Source organism: Oryzias latipes, chromosome 4 (genome assembly GCF_002234675.1).
Source record: "Oryzias latipes chromosome 4, ASM223467v1".
NCBI lineage: Eukaryota > Metazoa > Chordata > Actinopteri > Beloniformes > Adrianichthyidae > Oryzias > Oryzias latipes.
In genome coordinates, this window is record NC_019862.2 from 1734089 (window position 1) to 1740032 (window position 5944).

At 45.3% G+C, this 5944-nt stretch overlaps 1 long non-coding RNA gene across 1 annotated transcript; it reads left to right on the plus strand.

Annotated features, from left to right (window-relative positions):
- Positions 1 to 2482: 2482 nt before the first annotated feature.
- Positions 2483 to 4912, plus strand: LOC110015038. The gene is made up of 2 exons (XR_002290093.2): positions 2483 to 2666; positions 4491 to 4912. It is a non-coding gene; the product is annotated as an uncharacterized LOC110015038 (long non-coding RNA).
- Positions 4913 to 5944: the final 1032 nt, after the last annotated feature.

Sequence of the window (5944 nt, forward strand, 5' to 3'; positions counted from 1 at the left end):
CACTAAATCACCTTATCTTATTTTATTTTAATTAATATTTTCATATTTTACCTGTATTTATATTTTAACTTTCTTATTTTATTACTTTTACATTTTAGACTGTTTGAGTGTTTTCTCACCCTTGGCCGGGGTGTTAATGTTCGGGCTCCCAGAGATTCTGGCCATGCTTGTCCTCTGGCACCTCTTGTTCCGACTCCCCGGGCTGCCGGGCCTGGTGTGCCCATGTTTGGTGCTCTGGGCCTGGGGGTTGGGGGTCTCTGGGGCGGGGGGTGCTGGGGATGAGTTGGGCTTGTGCTGCATAGATGCTGACACCCTGGCCAACAGGAGGACAGGGCGGACGGCGCCTTCTGGGTTCTCTTTTCTTAAGCTCTGTCATCTCTCTTTTACTTGTGCTTGTTTTTGTGTATTTTATTATGAGGCTTATTTAATTATTTTATTACATGTGTGGGGAATGGTTTTATTGTATTCTTGTTTGTTTTTTATGGAAAGCACCTTGAGCTGTCTGTTTGACATGAAAGGTGCTTTATAAATAAAATTTATTTGAATTTAAAGCTGGAGGCAAAACTCCAGCAAAACAACATGAGAGATCACCGGATGTGGGGGGAGAAGAAGATTGTGTGAGGGGCGACAGAGAAAGAAGTAATGACCTGAACATCTTCTTCAATAGATTTAGCCCTCCTACTGCCCAGGTCTACCCCACCCCTCCCCCAACATCTTCACAATCCCACACCCCTCATTATGCAACCCCCCTCTTCTTAGTTTTCCTTTTGCCTACCTGACCAGACTGAAACCATCCCCCAGCTTATTCCAATCCAGCCCCCCTCAGTGATTGTGACGACCTGCCAGGTGAGGAGACAGCTGGAAAAAATGAACCAACAAAAGGCTCCTGGCATCAGCCCCAGGATACTGAAGTCCTCTTTACTACATTCTACAACGCCTCTTTAACCTGAGCCTCAGTCTGATGAAGGTGCCGGCCACCTGAAAAACTGCATGTCTGGTTCCTGTTCCTAAGAAGACTGCACCCTCTGGACCTAGTGACTACTGTTCTGTTGCCCTCACGTCCCATACAGCTAAGGTGCTGGAAAGGATTTTGTTGTCCCGCCTGAGACCTCTGGTGAAACCATCTCTGTTCACTTCAGTTTGCCTACCAGCCACGCCTGGGCGTGGAGGATGCTGTTATTCACCTGCTGCAGCGTTCTCATTCTCACCTGGATGGAGGGGGAGACACTGTGAGGGTCACATTCTTTGATTTCTCCAGTGTATTCAACACCATCCAGCCCTGGTTACTGGGTGAGAAGCTGCAGCTGACGGGTGTGGACGGGGCCTTGGTCACCTGGTTCATTGACTACTTGTTGGACAGGCCGCAGTTTGTCCGGTTGGCCAGTGTCCTGTCTGACATGGTGAGGAGCAGTGTGGGGGCCCCACAGGGCACTGTGCTCCCCCCCCCTTCCTGTTCACTTTGTGCACCAGTGACTTCCAGTACAACTCAGAGTCATGCCATCTTCAGAAATTCTCTGAGGACTCTGCGGTTGTCGGCTGCATTAATGGTGGGCGGGAGGAGGAGTACAGGGAACTTGTGGATACATTTTTGAGGTTGGCTGGAGCAAACCACCCGCTGCTCAGTGTGGAAGAGACCATGACTTCAGGAAGAAAAGACCAGCTTCACAGCCTCTCAGCATCTTGGGCAGAGATGTGGCAGAGGTGGAGGTAGAAGTACTTGGGAGTAACCATCGACAACAGACTGAGCTGGAAGACCAACAGCACTGCTGTGTACAAGAAGGCCAGCAGCAGACTCTACTTCCTGAGGACATTAAGGTCCTTCAATGTGTGCAGCAGGATGCTCGGGATGTACTAGCAGTCTGTTGTGGTCAGCACTCTGTTCTGTTCTGCCAGGGACACTAACAGACTGAACAAACTGATTAGAAGAGCTGGCTCAGTATGTAAAATGTAAAATGGACACGTTTGAAGCTGTGATGGAGAGGAGGACTTTAAATAAGCTGGTATCCATCATGGATAATCCTGAGCATCCTCTCCATCCTGTTCTTGACAGTCAGTGGAGCTCCTTCTCCAAGAGGCTAAGGCAGCTTCACTGTCACACCAACCGCTACAGGAGATCATTCCTACCTCACTCCATTGGACTCTAGAACTCATCATCCATTTGCAATAGATAAACTCATTTAAGGTCTGTCTGTTTTTCCCATCCTCCATACATCCATCATCCATCTATCCTCCATCCATCAATCCATCCCTCCATCCATCTTCCTCCTCTTATCCAGGACCGGGTCACAGGGGCAGCAGACTAAGCAAAGGTGCCCAGACTTCCCTCGCCCCGGCCACTTCCTCCAGCTTCTCTGGGGGGACCCAGAGGTGTTCCCAGGCCAGCAGAGAGGTATAGTCTCTCCAGTGTGTCCTGGGTCTTCCCCGGAACCTCCGCCCAGTGGGACATGCCCAGAACAGCCCCCTCCAGGGAGGCGTCCAGGAGGCATCTGGACTAGATGCCCGATCCACCTCAACTGGCTCCTTGTGAAGAAGCGGTTCTACTCCAAGCTCTCTCTGGGTGACCGAGCTCCTCACCCTTTCTCTAAGGAAGCGAACAGCCACCCTACAGAGGAAGCTCATCTCAGCCACTTGTATTCTGGGCGTTGTTCTTTCGGTCATGACCATAGGTGAGTATTGGAACGAAGATTGACAGGTAAATTGGGAGCTTTGCTTTTTGGCTCAGCTCTCTCTTCACCACAACAGACCGATATGTGACCGCATAACTACGGATGCTGCTCCAATCCACCTGTCAATCTCACGCTCCGGTCTTTCCTCAAGACCCAAAGATGTTTTTTAACCTGTCCTGTGCAACAGGCTTATTACTCTCCAGTTTTAACACTGTTGTTTGTTTGTTATCCATCAATGTTTTCTTCAGTCAAAAAACAAACATTTATATTAGTGGGAATAGTTTGCTTTTCCTCTGGAATCTCACAGCCTCAGGCTCTTCTATGAATAGGTTTGGGGGCAAAATCCACACACCTGCGCATTTTAGATGATTGCATTTTGATCCAAACTGAAACATGTTTGGGTTGAAGCTGGATCATAATACATGGTTTAAGGTCACAACGTAACACAAATATACTTTAAAGTTACAAGATAAGAGAAAGATAAATGTGAAAAATTCTTTTCAGTTATTTCCAAATGTAATCCTTCCTTCAGTTGGATCATGTGGATAAGATTGACTGCAGAATCTGAATATGGAAGATGAATTTTGCCCTACTTCCCTGGTTCCCACTCTTCCTCAGTCTAAATCTCCTCACAGAACTCAGGGAAGCTTTGGAGGAAAAGCATGAAGGAGAAAAATCCCATCAGCTAAATTATTCATCTGAAGAAATGCAGGAGAGGGAGGTGGAAGTCTGAAGCATGGCACTCAAAAAAGCCTCCAGTCTGCACAGAAATGTTTGTGAAGATCAAAGTTATATAATCCAAATTCTAATTAATGACATCAAAGGCCGTGACATCCCAAAGACACGCTAACAGTCTGGACCGGGAGCCGTCCAGCATTCCTGCAGACGGCTGGACTGAGGCTGTGCGAGGTAAACTACTTTCAGCAGATCGGATTTGTACGTCCCTGCTGTTCTGCCTGCATACAAGTATCCTGTGGATGGAGGCTTGAAGTTTTCCAGAAAACTTTAGAATTCATTTTTACATTGATTCCATTTACAGTGTGTCCAGGCTGTAAGGCAGCAGAGCCCGTTTCCACGCTCCACCTCCACCAGAACTCCCAGGTCTCGCAAAGTCTGGATGTGGAGTTTTTTCTCCACACTTTCCAAACTAGTAATATTTGGTTTCATTTGTCCACAGAACATTCTGGCAGTAGTTCTTTTGCAAATGTCAAACACATTGTAATGCTTCTTTTTCTTGTGGATTGCAGTGGCTTCTTTGTTTTGAGGACAGTTTTGTAACTTTTAGCTTCACACAAGAAACAGTCCTAAACTTAGCTGCTCTAAGAGCTTTTTGGTCAGAGGCCTGTTTGGCGTGGCACCTTTACCAGAACTGCTCCTGGTCTGTTGCCATGTTAGAATATTTTTCAGTTTGGGATGTCAATAATTACAAAACGTATTTCTTATCCCGTGCAGTGAAAAGGTTTTAGGCAGCTGTGAACGCAAAATGCTTTCTGAAAAATAAATAATTTTGAGTTGATTTTCTTTTTATCCAAGTACAAAGTACACCGTCTGTCTTCATTAAGTAGAGGAGAAATAAAGAGTTGAACTTGAATCATGTCTGGATATAAAGCCTTTATTGTTCTGACCACAAGGTTCATCTCTTTTGTGAAATCTACAACGTTTTAGGGTTAGTCAGAGATTCCAGTTCAAGAGTTCCGGTGATCATTTCCAAAGCCTGGCGTCTTCACGTTTTTGCTTCTTTGACTGTGCACCTTTTCTTAACTGTCTTTTTTATTCGACTGTTTCGTAGCTTAGTCTTGACAAGAAAACTGTTCTTAATTGTAGGAAGTAACACGTTGTCAGAGGCTCAGCGGCCATCAGACTGCACATCCTGGAGGATGAGGGCGCGTGAGGGAATCCAGAGGAAGAAGGGCAGAGCTCAGCAGTCTCCATGATTCATCAAACACATCAATTCTCTTTCATGCCTTCAGACCTCAGCTGAGCACGGAAAACATCCACTCGAGTCTGCAGGAAGATGCCGGCATTTCAAAGTATGCTTAAAGTTGAAAAACCAAAAGACTTTTCCGAAGAGGATGGTGTTTCCCAGAGAAATTCAACCCTGTGATCATGGGAGCAGTCGGGACTCTCCAGCAGAGAAATGACTGTCAGCCAGGATGAGGGAGTGACTTTCTATCGCCACTGTAAACACATTAACTGAAGTGATTCACATCAAGATTTGAATGCATTAAACAAGAGATTTTACAATGCACTGTGTGATAGTATTGACAGAATGAATCCATGAGATACCAGTACTGCAACTGAATAAATGCAGGTTTTTCAGAAAGAACAAAAAAGCGTAAAAATGTTTTAACCCTTTAACAGTAGAGAGGTTTCCTGCAACATCTTGACCACACATGCTCTTTGACATGCCAGTACTGCTTGTTTACACGATCAGTGGGAATCAGCTGATTCGGATGCAACGTAAAGAGGCTTTTCATATCAGCTTTGCACAGGAACTGCAACACATTACTGACATAAAGTGTTGCTTAAAGCTGCTTTTCACCGCTTCAGAATCTGCTGGAATTACATTCATTTAGTACATTTGTTGAAAAGTAACGACAGTCAAAAGAATGTCAACAGTGGAGCTAAAAGGCTCACTGAATAAAGCAAGAGGGATATGCAGAATTCACTGCTACAACAAATGTCTTTTGTTCTCGGACACGCTCCCAAAAATCAAAACATCTGCCTAAATCCGCCGCCAGACACCCAAGATGGCCTACACTGCAGGAACATGGCACTACGGGGTAACTTAAAAGAAACAAATTCCTCGGTTACTCGGATAGAAAAACCTACTCTCTAGTTAGCGCTGCAAAAAGACCAAGAACACAAAGAAATAATTTGGACTGCATCTGGAGATGGCTCTCATAACCTGCCCTCACTTTACTGGTAATAATCAGGTTCACATAGACACGACACAGTGCTACTACATCTGACCTACTGTGAAATTGTGCCTTATAATATCAGTACTATATTGATGTCATGAAATGATGTTGTGTTTGACTAATTTAATTTCATGATAATAATTGCACTGGGAAGCAAGCAGGCAATAAATACAGCCTAACAGATTGAGTGGGTCATAATGGAAGATCGTTCTAGGGCAGCAGCTCAGTCTGAGTCCGTGGCGCCACTTTGAAAAGATGCATTCAGGAACCTTCGGGATACCAATGTGACCAAAATGCAACACATCCAATTACCAAGTCAAATGATATTTGAACATTGTTTAGTCAAAGCTGGAGTGC